Source organism: Passer domesticus, chromosome 9 (genome assembly GCF_036417665.1).
Source record: "Passer domesticus isolate bPasDom1 chromosome 9, bPasDom1.hap1, whole genome shotgun sequence".
Taxonomy (NCBI): Eukaryota; Metazoa; Chordata; class Aves; order Passeriformes; family Passeridae; genus Passer; species Passer domesticus.
The window spans coordinates 30,464,627-30,477,247 of record NC_087482.1 but is presented as its reverse complement, the minus strand read 5'-3'; the positions used below and the strand labels follow the sequence as shown (position 1 = coordinate 30,477,247).

Sequence of the window (12,621 nt, the reverse complement as noted above, 5' to 3'; positions counted from 1 at the left end):
AATTACAGCAGAAAGAGTGACTGCAGGGTGGTAGAAGCTGGTGCTTAGAGCAGGCTATTGGTGCATTTACACTGGCACAGCAGAGACTGCTTGAGACATAAGAACATGAGAGTATGAGGAATTGCTTCCTGGAGCAGTGCACTGGGCCATCTGGTCAAGTGTTCTGTCTCCCCCCAGCAAAAGCACATGCTCTTCAGAGGGAGCCTGGGAGCTGTGGCACTTTCTGCTCTTTCTCTCCATGTTCAGAAATGCTGGATCAGTGATGCTAATGGACTCATCCCTGCCCTGTTTTCAGTAGCACTTGTAGATCTGTTCTTGAATTTGTCTAATAACACACTCCTCCTTTGCATGTGGCTGGTGACTTTTATTTAATTAGAAAGAAAGAAAAAAGAAAAAAAAAAAGAAAAAAATTAAGAAGAGGACCTGTGTCTAGAGCAGTACCCTCATGCTTGGAAATTTCCTTCCACCATTTCCTGCTATGTGGTAGGAAAGGTGCTGAAATTGAGGCTTTTAGATTCTTAAAGATGATGATTTTCAGAAACAAACATATCTAATTCCCATTGATATCAATCAAAAGGAAATGGACTCCCCAGGGCTTTTCAATTCAGCAATTTGAATTGCAGTTATGCATTTCATGGTTTGAAAAGTGTATCAGCCAACTCTGCATCTGTAAGTTTCTTAAGGACCTTTAAAAATGTGCCTTTAGTCTCTGAGCCCTAACCTCCAAGTCCTACGGAGAAGGTTAGAACTGCCCATCTCAGAGAGGTGTGATAAGGAGAAACACATCAGATATCATGAAGGGTTCATCTGCTAAGGCAAAGGAATGTCTAATGAAGATCGAGAACTGTCAGAGGTTCACATTTGCCCGGGGCACTCTGCTGAGGATCAGCCAGTGAAATGACCTTTCCACACTCACAGAGAAGCCCTGCACACACGACAGTGTAACCATGGTGGGGAAATGAGGTGTGGAGGTGAACAGTGAAATATAGCTGCAGGCATGCTGCAGATAACTCTCTCTGAGTCAGAAATGCTCCCCAGCTAAAGGGAGTGTGTGAGTGCTATATGGTCTTTATGAATTTATCCAAGACCCACAGCAGCCCTGGTGTTCGTGCCAGCTCTCCTGAGACTCTGAGGTGCAATGGAGACCAGTGGAAGAAGGCTACCATGCTAGTGAAGGCAATTCCACATCCTTGGGTGACAACAGATGTCATAAAACTTATCACCAACTAGAAAATCCCTGTCTGCACATGCTTGCTGTGGAACATGTCAGGGAGATGCTGCCTGTGTAATGTTAGGAGAAGCTCTTGTTGGATTTCCCTTTGATTACACCCTCCAAAGGCACAGACAGTTGTCGTGCTTGCTTGCTTTCTCACTTGCTGTTCTGTCTTCTAACCATTCCAGCTGCCCATCTGCTTTCGAGTTGCTCATCAGTTTTCTTGCCTAGGAATGTGAAACAGCAAGAGCACCTCATGCACTGAAGCAATTTTTCTGTGATGGATAAAGAGCTACTGCAGCCAGGTACTCTCTTTAGAGCTTAGAACACAAACTCAGCGTCCTATTGCTGTTGCTGCAAGCACCAATCTCTGCAGATGAGCAAAATGAGAATGACTTGGATGTAGGGATTTGCCTTTTAGGGAGCATACGGTATCAGTTAAGGCAGCATAACCCACAGACCAGAACACTCTCATGGGATGAGCAATACACTTCTGGCTTGCCAGCTGCTGGCTGAGTCTGGGCCAAATTGCTGAGCAAGCAAGAGTTTTTCACTTTTGTCTTCCCGGCAGGTTCCAGTGCTAACTGGTTTAAACACTTGGTGCCTTTAGACTCAGACAGAGCCAATGACTGCACAGAAATGCAATCCATGTGTGATGGAGAGGCTGTGACACCACGTGTAGAAAGGGCCCTTCTGCTAATACTGCCTACAGGTGATTCCCCTTCTGGCCTAGGCAGCCTGGAACTCCGGTTTACTAGCTAAAGGAGGAGTACGTGATTCAACTATTAATAGTATCCACCTCTAGTGCATTTCTTTGCGGTGTCATTTAATTCCTAGAAGCAGCCATCTCATCATGGAACCATCCTGCTGCAGCAGCCCGTGCATCAGAGTGACCGCGGACCCAGGGAATCACCGCAATGGCTGAACAACACCCAGGGAAGGTCCCGTGCCGAGGGCAGGCTCCGAGACCCAGGGTGTGCTGCAGTGCGAGGCACCCACCGAGCACAGAGGCTCCCTGGCTCCCTCTCTCCCTCCCCTCAGGGCCCGTCCCCGGCCGGCCCGGGCCCCGGGCAGGACGCGCCCCCGGCCCGGCCCACCCGCCCGTGCTGGGCCCTCAAATGTGCCGATTGCCGCCCGGGCCGCGGCCTCCGAGCGGATCGTGCTGCTGCGTGCCTCTCCCGTGCGGTAAGCGACTGCAGCTGCTCTAATGCCTGTCTTCTACCTGCCCTGAAAGACTTGGTGGTTTGTTTCCTTGGTTTTTTCGAGGTTTTGACATGTATCAGAAGTAATATAGAAAAGATTGGAGGTAGGAGGGAAGCTCTAAGGGTCCTGCAGCCTGTAGTTTCCTCTCTTGAGGTGATGCATGGTTTGCTAAGAGAGGAGTGTTTTAATGTAATATGTCTCCTGGGAATTGAGGGCTCTAATTAATGTTAAAAGTGTTGTTTTGGCAAAATATCTCCCCATATCCTGGTTAAAGTTAAAAAGCTGTCCACAAAACCCCAGTGCTTGCCACATTTCTAACGTTATCAGTTCAGAATGTTCTCCACAGTTGTATCCTATTTGCCTCATATCACCAAGCTTCTAAACTTGTGATAGCTAGCACCTCTGTAATTATAGAAAATAAGTGTTTCACAGTGTTGGGCACCCCAGCAGGAGAAAGCTCTAAGTTGTAGTCTTGGCTCCCCCACAAGTGTTTTATCTTCTACTCATGGGTTGATTTGTGGAGGTTTCAGCTCCACGACTCAGATGCTGAGCTCCCTGAAAGGGCCGTGAGATTCCAGAGCTGTATAAAGCATCATTATTATGTCTATTTTTATAGATAAGAAAAAGCATGTTTGCAGCAAACAACAAAAAAAGTGTTTCCCAGCTTTGAATGTGATGTATAGAAAAAGGTATATTGCTCAGCTGTTACAGTACCTCATATCAGTGAAATATAGGGTGTTCCTCAAGTTGTATTACAGCTGTAAAATCTGTTTCCTGAAATATTAGGCATGCCAGCCAGTTTGAATGTAAATAATAAGCATGTCCATTTTTAGCTTTTTAGAGGTGCAGGAAAGCCATTTATTCCAGGGCCATCTTGAGTCTTCGCTCTCTGGGGGTAACTGTTGGGTGTTTCTGTGCCCTGGATATTTGATTTATCTGAAAACAAGGTTTTTTTGCTTCACTTTGGGCTATTCTCTCGAGAGGTTAAGTTGTACTTCAGGCAGCAATGAGCCCTGAGAATAGAAGACACTTTATTGAGAGTTTCATAGCTATATTAATCTGGAGCAGGTGTCTGCTTCAAAGCATCATAAGCCAGGTTTCCTAAAATCAAGGTGCTGACTTAAAATCTGTGATATTTACTAACATACACCCTTAGAGAAATCATTCAATTTCTTTAGTTTCTTACAAAGGGTGTAAGTGACATACAACCCTTTTTTCATGGTTTCCTTTTCAATGTAGTTATTCTAGCCATTTTATTTAAAATTAAATGAATGTTTAATTATGAAATCCAGACACTGGAGCTTTAGTGAAAGGGTCAGGTATGGTTATATCCTATGTAAAATAGGTGAGATTTGACAAAGCCATTTTAGGGACTTGCCTGGATTGTTTTCTTGGGTTCCTTTCCTCCCCAGTGGATTTACTGTAATTGAGAACTAGTGCTGTGGGTGCTCTCTAGGATTTGTATCAGTGTTTAGCTGTACCCTAAAAATAAACGTGCAGAAGTGTGTTATTCTGACCAGCACAGGGTTTGATCCAGGGGAGAGAGCAGACTTTTGGGGACATCAGTTGAGCTGTGTTTTAATAGGGTTGGTTTTTGCTCAGGCTCTGTAGTTACAAGTCTGGAGGCCACTGCAATGAGCAATATCCTCTCTCATGTTGCAGTGGGATGGGATTTTATGCAAGAACTACTGTCATTCTTGACAAGCAAAGGAAACTGCTCTTGCCCCATTACAGATGGGCCTACATATAAAGGACCTACAGCAAGAAAAGGCATGAGCACCCAAGTGAAAAGATTTTTTCATTCTGCATGCAAGAACTACAGCTCTGAGGCACAAGAGTTAATTGCAGAGCGGTCAAGAAATGAAGCAAATATGGAAATGTATAGTACTGTACAATCTGTAGTCTTCTCACTTCATCCACCCCCTTCCCTCAAGTCTGAGCACTGATCACAGCCAAGTGCCAGGGTTTTTTTCCCTCTTTGCTGATCCTGTCAAACCTTCCATGTCCCAAATGCTGTGTGTATAGCACAGCACCCTCTGGAGCTGGTGGAGTGCTCAGGGCACACTCAGCAGCATCCTCACTGGGAGCTCTGCTACTCAGCATCAAGAGACAAAAGTAAAAACTCAGGAGAGGAAAAGCATTGGGTTTGTTTTAGTATCATGGTGCTGGTATGGTTGTCAGTGTTTCTTGGAATATGTACACATTACAAGATGTGTTCTTTATGAATTTTTTATTGATCTTGCCTCAGTGACTGTGATTAATAGTATTTTCATCCAAAAATGTCAGCTCTGCCAATAAATCTGATTTTTTTTCCCTGTCCATGCTTCTGTTCCTTCAATCCCTGGAGAGGATTAGTATGAGAGGAAGCTAAAGCTAGGGGGAAATGTTCTCAAGGACCACACCATCACCATATGTGACTCCATTAACCCAATCAAATTCCTTTATTATCACCCCTTACTGTGGTGGCATTTTGCATCTGCTTAGTGGGGGCATCTGTGTTAGATCTGTGCGTGGATGACAGGAAAGGGTTCCTTATTTCAAAGAATTCCGTGCCTAATGAGCTGTATCCAGGGATTGTATCAAACTGTATTCAAAGATTATTAGGACTACAGTGCTTGGAGACTGAAGTATTTTACAGCTTTTAGAGTAATATATAAATGCCATGTTTGTTTCAGAAGGACTCTGCCAGATTTCATCTCTTGGGCAGAGAGGCAATTACTTCCTAATCACTAATCAAACAAAAGGTGATGCAATAGCAATACATCACCTGCTACCTACAGCTTGCCCCTCCTAATTTGTGTGCTGAAATGTAGTCTCTGCTGTTCTATCCCTTCATATTAAAGCAAGAGGGAAGCTGCAGTTCAGCAGTGGGTTTTAACTCAAAGCAGATTATTCATCAGAACTTGAACTCTTGTTTTCCAGTCACTTGCCAAAATTGGAAAAAGCAGCTTTTTTTTTTCTTTCTTTTTTTTTGTTTAAGTGCAAGCTCAGAGCTGTACAGTATTTAGCTGACTACCTTCTTTATGGAGCTCAAGGTAAACTGAGGTACCTAAATATCTTTGTGGGCTGTCTTAAACACCCACTGGAGAGGAAGAATAAGCAAAGTGTGTTACTGCTCTGTCTGGGAGTCTGCAGCTAAACCACTACTAAAGCTGAATGCTGTGAAGAGTTAGGCTGTTTCTGGAGTGAGAAATTCTCCAAGCAATGGGTGGGATACCAGGATAGGGGAATTGGCTGTTATCAAATGAAATTATTTCCCTTGAATTTCCCCCTTGGATTAGGGAAAACTTCAAGGAACAAGGCAATTTGGCATTTTTTTTGCCTCAGTAGCTGAGAGAATTTCTGCAATATCCGTTGAGAGAACTAATCAATAAGTAAATTGATCGAAGATGAAATTGAACGCTTCTTGCTTTTGCACTTCAGAAAATGGGAATGTTGCGTGGCTCCATTTGCCTGCTGTGGACCCAGTCACTGGTGTCTGCCAGCAAGCTGGCAGTGCTGGCTGTGTTCTGTGTTTGAGAGGGGAATTTCCGTGTCCCTGGATCCCAGTGGCTCCGTGCACGCTGCCCAGGTACAGCTGTTCTGGCCCTGCTCTGCCTGTGGGCCTCAGCCAGCAGTCCTGAGGTGCTGAGGTCAGAATTAACAATCTGAATCAGAGCCCTCAGCAGGGATTTTTCTCATTAACTGATGGTGAAGTTCTGTTTCTTAATAAGTTTGCACGTGCTTGTGTGGACTCTCTATAAATGATTGTGTGTATCCCCAAAGGATGTATGTGTGCAGTTTTTCAGTAGGTGTGTAAAGCTATGCTGCCAATTTTGCACAAAAATATTTACTTTAGATACATCTTCTGAGACTAAAGAGACAAATTGGAAATATTTGTGTAATAATTATTCATGGAGGGCCAGCATCTGAACATGTCGGAAATTAATTTGGTGGAATGTGTATGTGATTAGTCTGGATGCTGATGCTATCTTGATGAGTACTTTCTTTCATTTTTACTGATTTCTTTTTCATGAGGAATACATACAACACTGTAATGTGGAGTTAATGAAGGTTGGGTTTTATTTTGGAGGACATATATATAATTGCAGAGAAATAAAACATCTGTGCAATGTATATTGCATATCTGTATCTGTCCTTAATTGTTACAGTTTTTATCTTTGCATTTTCAGAGTTGGAGACTGTGGAGTGTTATTGAATCTTTATTGCTTCTAAGATCCTAGATTGATATTTGGAAATAGTGAGCTATATAACATCACTGAGCTGATTCTTCTTTCTGTGCAATGCAGCTTTAAATTTCTAAAGAGTCAAAGCTGCATGTTAAAATAAGATGCGGGTGCAGACTCCACTTCCTGGAGCCTTTGCTTTTGTTCTTTCTCGTTTTTAGCTTAAAATAAGTCATTCGGAATAAAAGCCTATTTTTGTTCTTTGTGGGTGGGAAAAAAGCTTGACTCCCTCGGTTCTCATCCTGTGCACATCAGCATGATGTATGTACACCCAGTGTTAGTATCTGGGAGATACCAGATAAAGCCTTCAGTTACTTTGATCTACTAGTCATGTGTTAAAAGTGGGAATAAAAGTTCCTTTCTAAAATACAGAGATTTTGAGATATTTGCAGTATTGTGCTTTTCATCACTCTGCATTTTACAAATGTAGGAACATTATTAGTTCCTGAAGAACATTCCCCATTAGTTCTGCAGGATCTGTGCTCTGCAGCCACCCGTGCTCTAGAGCAGAGATCTTGCAGAACCCCTGAGCATGAAATGCAAGGCCTTAGGAGGTGGTGTGCTGTGCCCAGCTGAGGGGGCAAGTAGAATTTCTGCAGTCCCCAGAAGTTCTATTTAAATTACTGAAACAGAAAATAAAGCTTATTAGGTCATTTCTTCCTTTCCCTCTCTTCCCCAAGGCAGGGTTTTTAATACTTAGACCATTTTTGACAGATGACTGTTTAGCCCGTTCAAAGAAATCAGATGATGGAGACTCTACAACTTCCCAAGGCAATCTGTTCCAGTGCTCAACTGTCCCAATCATTATTCACATTTAATCTGTGGAGGACAAAGGCTGACATAGCCTTTCCATACAAAAGGAAAGGACTTTTAGAAAATACAGGATCATTAATTTCAGTGAGCTATTTCTCCCGTGATGTGTAAGATGGTTCCTTCCCAGCAGACACAGGTGTGGCAGTGCTTGGGCATATTCAGAGCTGTTTGTGACCCTCAGGGCTCAGAAACTCACCCCTCCTTATAGTGTGAGACCAGAGCATGGGTGCCAACACATTCCTTGTTCTCCCAGAAATTTTGTTTAGCTAGAACTTAGGAGTGTGGTCCAGTTTTCTGGGATTTCTGGACATGTGCAGGACATGTCACAGTAAGTGTGAGACACCCTGAGGAGAGCAGGACAGCAGCTTGTGAAGAGTGACTGCAGCTGCAGGGGTGTTTAACACCCACATGTAATGTATGCAGGGAGGGAAGGGAGAAAAAGAGAGGAGGGATATTAAAAACATTCAGATAAGGAGGAGTTGGCAGAGATGCACAGGAAGGGGTTTCGAGTCCTGGTGGCTGTGTGCTGTTGTCAGAGGAGAAATGCAGGAGCTCAGTACAATGTGTGTTTGTGTCAGTTTCCCAGTGCAGGAGTGCTGTGATGTGAGCTGGCTGTGCTGCTCTGTAAGCTGTCACAGGCTGTGTTTGGGCCATGCGTTAGAATTCTGCCACGTTTGGGTAGGGTGCTGGGGCAGTGCTCCAGCCAGGTTCATCGGGACCAGCCGCTGATAAGCTCGTTCTGCAGGACAGGAAATGTCACTTTGTGCTGTACCCGATCCGTGCTCTGTGCTGCCACCAAACAAACTGTAAGAGGAATTACAGTATTTTTTTCTAGTGAAATGCATGCTGACAGGGAACTATGCAGGTGTAGGAAGGTGTGCTGTTGAGGTTTGTACTGTCACAGCTGGGGGGTGGCCAGAGCTCTTGACACAGCTTGGATGAAAAGAGAGCTTGCTAAGCTGCCTTGCTCTCAAGGTAGTTGGATGTGTCTCAAACAACAGTTAAGTGTCTTTGGTGGACACTGGCCACCTGGATTTATTCAGATGCTGGGCTAAAGTGAATAGTTGGTCTTGTGCTGTTTAGCAGGCTGTTACTGGAGATTTGGAATCTTAAGCAGAGAAAGACACCTGAGACTGTGGTACAGGGTAGCTCAGGTGTTCCCACTGTGTCTGTCCCAAAACAGCCTCTCTAAGGTGGCCTGAGAGCTCTCTCTAGCCAGTACCTTTAGTTTTCTTGGTGGAAGAGCAGTGCATGTGAACATTCCGACCTCCTGCCCCTGCTGTAGCTCATGCAGCAGGGATACTGAGCTGGGAGCAGCCCAGGGCTGTGTTCCAGCACAGTCTCTGACAGGGAGCTGGTTTGTTAATGCTTTCCTGGCATCTTGGACTAGCAAGCTGTTCTCAGCTTTCAAAACTTTATTGTCAGAATTTTAACTGATGACTATTAAATTTCACTGTTGCATTTGGTTTGGATCTGCTGCAAATTAAATCTGACTTTGTGAACCACTCTTTACAATGCTGTCTGCTGGAAGGGATCCAAGAGCACCACCTGAGCCAATCTCTGGGTCAGGTTGCTTTCCCTGAGCTCTCTTTGTGGCTGAAGCAGATAAAATTTTCCCTTGGTTCTCATTCTGTCAGGTGTTTAAAAGCATCCATAATATTTTAATTAAAATGACAAAATGGAGTAAATCTAATAGCTAGCTCTAGGTTATACAAATACCTTAGACCTGAGAGCATTTTTAGGTACAGAAGGGTTAACTGCACAGAGTTTCATACTTGAATGGAAAAAGAATGACACCTTTTTGTTATCAGCCATTTTGGTGCTGTCTTTTTTAATCATTTCAGGCTTTGAACTCCTGCTCTGAAAGAGAGTCTCTGTCTCTTCATCTTCAGTGGCTGCCAGGTCTGGAGGTCTAATCAATGCAGGTTATTGATAGCAAATCAATTAATGCAGACAAAAGATCAAAATTAAGGGGCTTTCACTAAATTAATAAGTGATTCCAAGTCTTTTAACAGAGTGCCTGAGATAAGGCCGGCTCAGTCTTCTGGGACAGCAGCCTCCAGTCCTGTTTCCAAAGACAATCGGCTGGAGAGAGCGAGCTGTGCTTTTTACATCTTTTTCCCCATTTAAATAACACGTTTTGTTCAGTAGGAAGTGTTTAAAATCTGAGTCCAGCAAGGTTGCCAGGAAGCCAGTCCTAACTGAAAAGGGCAGATTTATCTGCAGAAGGGTGTGATGGTCTCATTCAGCTGATTGAGAGAGGACCAATTATTTCAAAAGCCAAATTTATGTAAGAGCCCAGCCAACACCAGAGTTAAGGTTTGCTTCAATAGCAGATATATCTGAAATTGAACTAGAGGTGCCTGCAGAAGCAGCTAGATGCAGAATAACTGCAATAATGTGGAGCTCTCACCAGACCCAGCCCTTCTGTCCTGTGGCAGGCCCTCTTAGAAAAAGGTGGGCAAGGCTCAATCCAAACTTTTTGCAGTCGGTGGTCGTGCACAGTTCCCTGCCAGGAATGTCAGAACTAAGATGCCTGACACTGTGGGGCTGGGATTTACTTCTGGGATTTGCTACATCCCAGCCCCATCAGCCTCTCCCAGCAGACTGATTGGAGGCTGGGAGCTCCCTACCAGTTAGAGCAGCTTTTCTACCTTTCCTCCTGCTTTAACCGAGGGAAACAAATGAACTGTGCCATGCAGGAAGAAGAGAGTGTCTCTTAGAGTTTCCATGTGTGTAGTGCTGCCTGCTATTTCTGCCTGTTTTCCTGCTTAATAACAAGGGCCATTCTTTGAAATGCCAGAAACTCTCCTGCTGTGACAGTAATTAACAGGGATGGAGATGGAGCTGGGAAGCAGCTTACAGAAGAACAAATGCAGTGTGTAGCTCCCTGAGGATGTAGAGTGGCTCAGGTCTCTGTGTGAGTCTCACTTGCAGTGTGGTGGAAACACTGTCCCCCTGTTGGACTGAACCTATCTGGGTTCAGTCAGGTCCTTGTGCCATTGGTGCTTGGCACTGCCCAGAGGGGCTGGCTGCTGTTCCCAGGTGCTGAGCAGGCTCTGGGGACTGAGGGCAGAAGTTACAGTGCCCTGCTGGCACTTTCAAGGTGCCACAAGAATGGATCCAGAGGTCTGGCTTTCTCTATGCACTTGATCCTATGATGTCAGAGAAAATTCTGAATTAAATTCCTGTACTTTTTGGTTGTAAGCCTAATTGCAAGCAATTATGTGTTAAAGAATACTTTTTATATGCTGTGTGAAAGATTTCTCTGAAATGGCTGCAGCTTCCAAAATTTCTGACTAGAAGCTTATGCCAGAAGTGCTAATATTTGGTGAATAGATGGAGATTTACAAGTGTAGTCCTTGTCATAGCCATGTCTGTGACAGCAGAATTGTACCTGAATGCCAAGCTTTACTGGGTGAAATTTCATGTAATCAAAGGTTCATCTTTGCTTCTGCTACTTTTTCTACTGAGCTCTGCCTGGCTCATTGCTTGTTCTATTGCTGGCACTGAAATCCAGTGTGTTACCTTCATCTGCTTTCCTTTGGACTTAAAACAGCAACACAGCTGATGTTTGTTGGTCTAATCCACTGGTGATGATCTGCCCCATCACAGAGCTGTGCAGCTGGATATGTGGCACGGAGCAGTGGATGTTGTAGTTGGCATTGCAGCCCAAAGCTTGGGTCACATCTGAGAGAAGGACTAAGTGAACTTCCTACCCCGGATCGGACAGATGAATTGTAACACTGAGAAGTGGCTCTCTGAGCGTGCAGTGCTGCTGTTCTTTGTTTCTGTGCCTGCTGGGGATGACTCTGCTCTACTGTCTTGCTTCCTTCAGGCAGGGTTTGCAGCCCTCAGATGTGCAATCCTTTGCCTTTCTTCCACCGCTTTCAGCTTCCTCCTACAAACGCCTGCGCTGACTGCAGTTCTCTGCAGCCACATGTCTCAGTAACTGCTTAACCTAGAAATTCATTGCTAAAAAGATCTGACATCATAACACCCTGGAAAAAGACTTCTAACTCCCCTTCCCCCTCCCTGGTCCTTCTCTTTTCTTTTCCCAGAATATATGAAAAGCTGTAACTACTAAATCAAAATCTATTTGATTTTTGTACTCCCTTGATAACTGGGCAGCTGATCCCTATCACCCAGCTAAGGCTTATCTGCTGCCTCCAGCCTCCCTGCTGCAGCAATTGGTTCCTGCGGGGACAGGGCTGGGTTATAAAGTGAGGCTGATAGCGTGGTCAGGGCCTTTTGCTTTCTCACTGTGGCCATTGTTCGTGATATGTTCCCAAGCAAGTGGCTTGGATTTCTGGGAGGAGTATAGGAAGGACTGGGCTTGTGGGATTTAGAGGTTCAGAGATATATTTTTAATCCCCTTATTACTTTGTTTTTAAGTTGTGAAGTGATGTCAGGGAAGGTGCAGGGTCAGTAGCGTAGGCTAGAGCCAAGGTAATGGGTTGGTGGTTTTGCTTTAGCTCTTGAAGTTCCCAGGTGAGATCTTGGCCTTGTTAGGCAAGCACTGACCTACATGTGTGTTCTTCATTTCAGCCTGTTCTGGAAACAGTTCTAGTAGAAGAAAAAACTGCCAACTGCTGTGCTTGGTATATTACTGCTAATTTTGAACTGTAATTGTAATTTTTGTGTAACTTCTCAATGAGTTTACCAGGGTGCTGAAGAGGCTGTAGATCCATATCTGCACAGCTGGGTGTAGGTAGCTCACTCCCAGCTACATAACACTAGTAGGATGTGGGAATAAAGGCATTCCCACCCCATCCCTTGTCCTAACTGCAGTGATTCAGCTATCTGGAGCCACTGACGAGGCTGCAGTCATGTTAGCGCCTTTTAGTAAGCAAGATGAGGAAGCAGGGACTGCCAGAGCTACAATCATGCTGGTATTATTTAACTTGCTCAGCCACCATGTGTAATTAGAGTTCTCTTACTCTCATTGGGCACTAGCTTGAGGTGAGAGAGAACAGAGTTAAATCAGATTGTCTTTCTTCCCTGGAACGGAGGAGTCTGGGCAGCACACACAGCTTTTTTGGCATTTTGGTTCAAGATCAGTTGGCAGTGCAGATAAAACTGCATTTTGCAGTCCCAAGAAGAGTGATGCAGGGTAATTCCTGAAATTGGTGGTGTAAGAAAAATGCTGAGCTAAGGGCAGTGAGG

The 12,621-nt window shown here is 44.5% G+C and overlaps 1 protein-coding gene across 3 annotated transcripts in view; it reads left to right on the top strand.

Moving 5' to 3' along the window:
- The first annotated feature begins 2,314 nt into the window (after positions 1 to 2,314).
- The window catches only part of LOC135307841 (high mobility group protein HMGI-C-like), a 51,882-nt gene continuing 41,575 nt past the window's right edge, over positions 2,315 to 12,621 (top strand). Inside the window, exon 1 of one of the 3 annotated variants that reach the window (XM_064432365.1) lies at positions 2,315 to 2,399. The gene's annotated coding sequence lies outside the window, so the exon portion shown is untranslated. Of the gene's footprint in view, positions 2,520 to 12,621 lie in introns of all 3 variants that reach the window. The other 2 variants (XM_064432362.1, XM_064432360.1) reach the window with 2 other exon arrangements.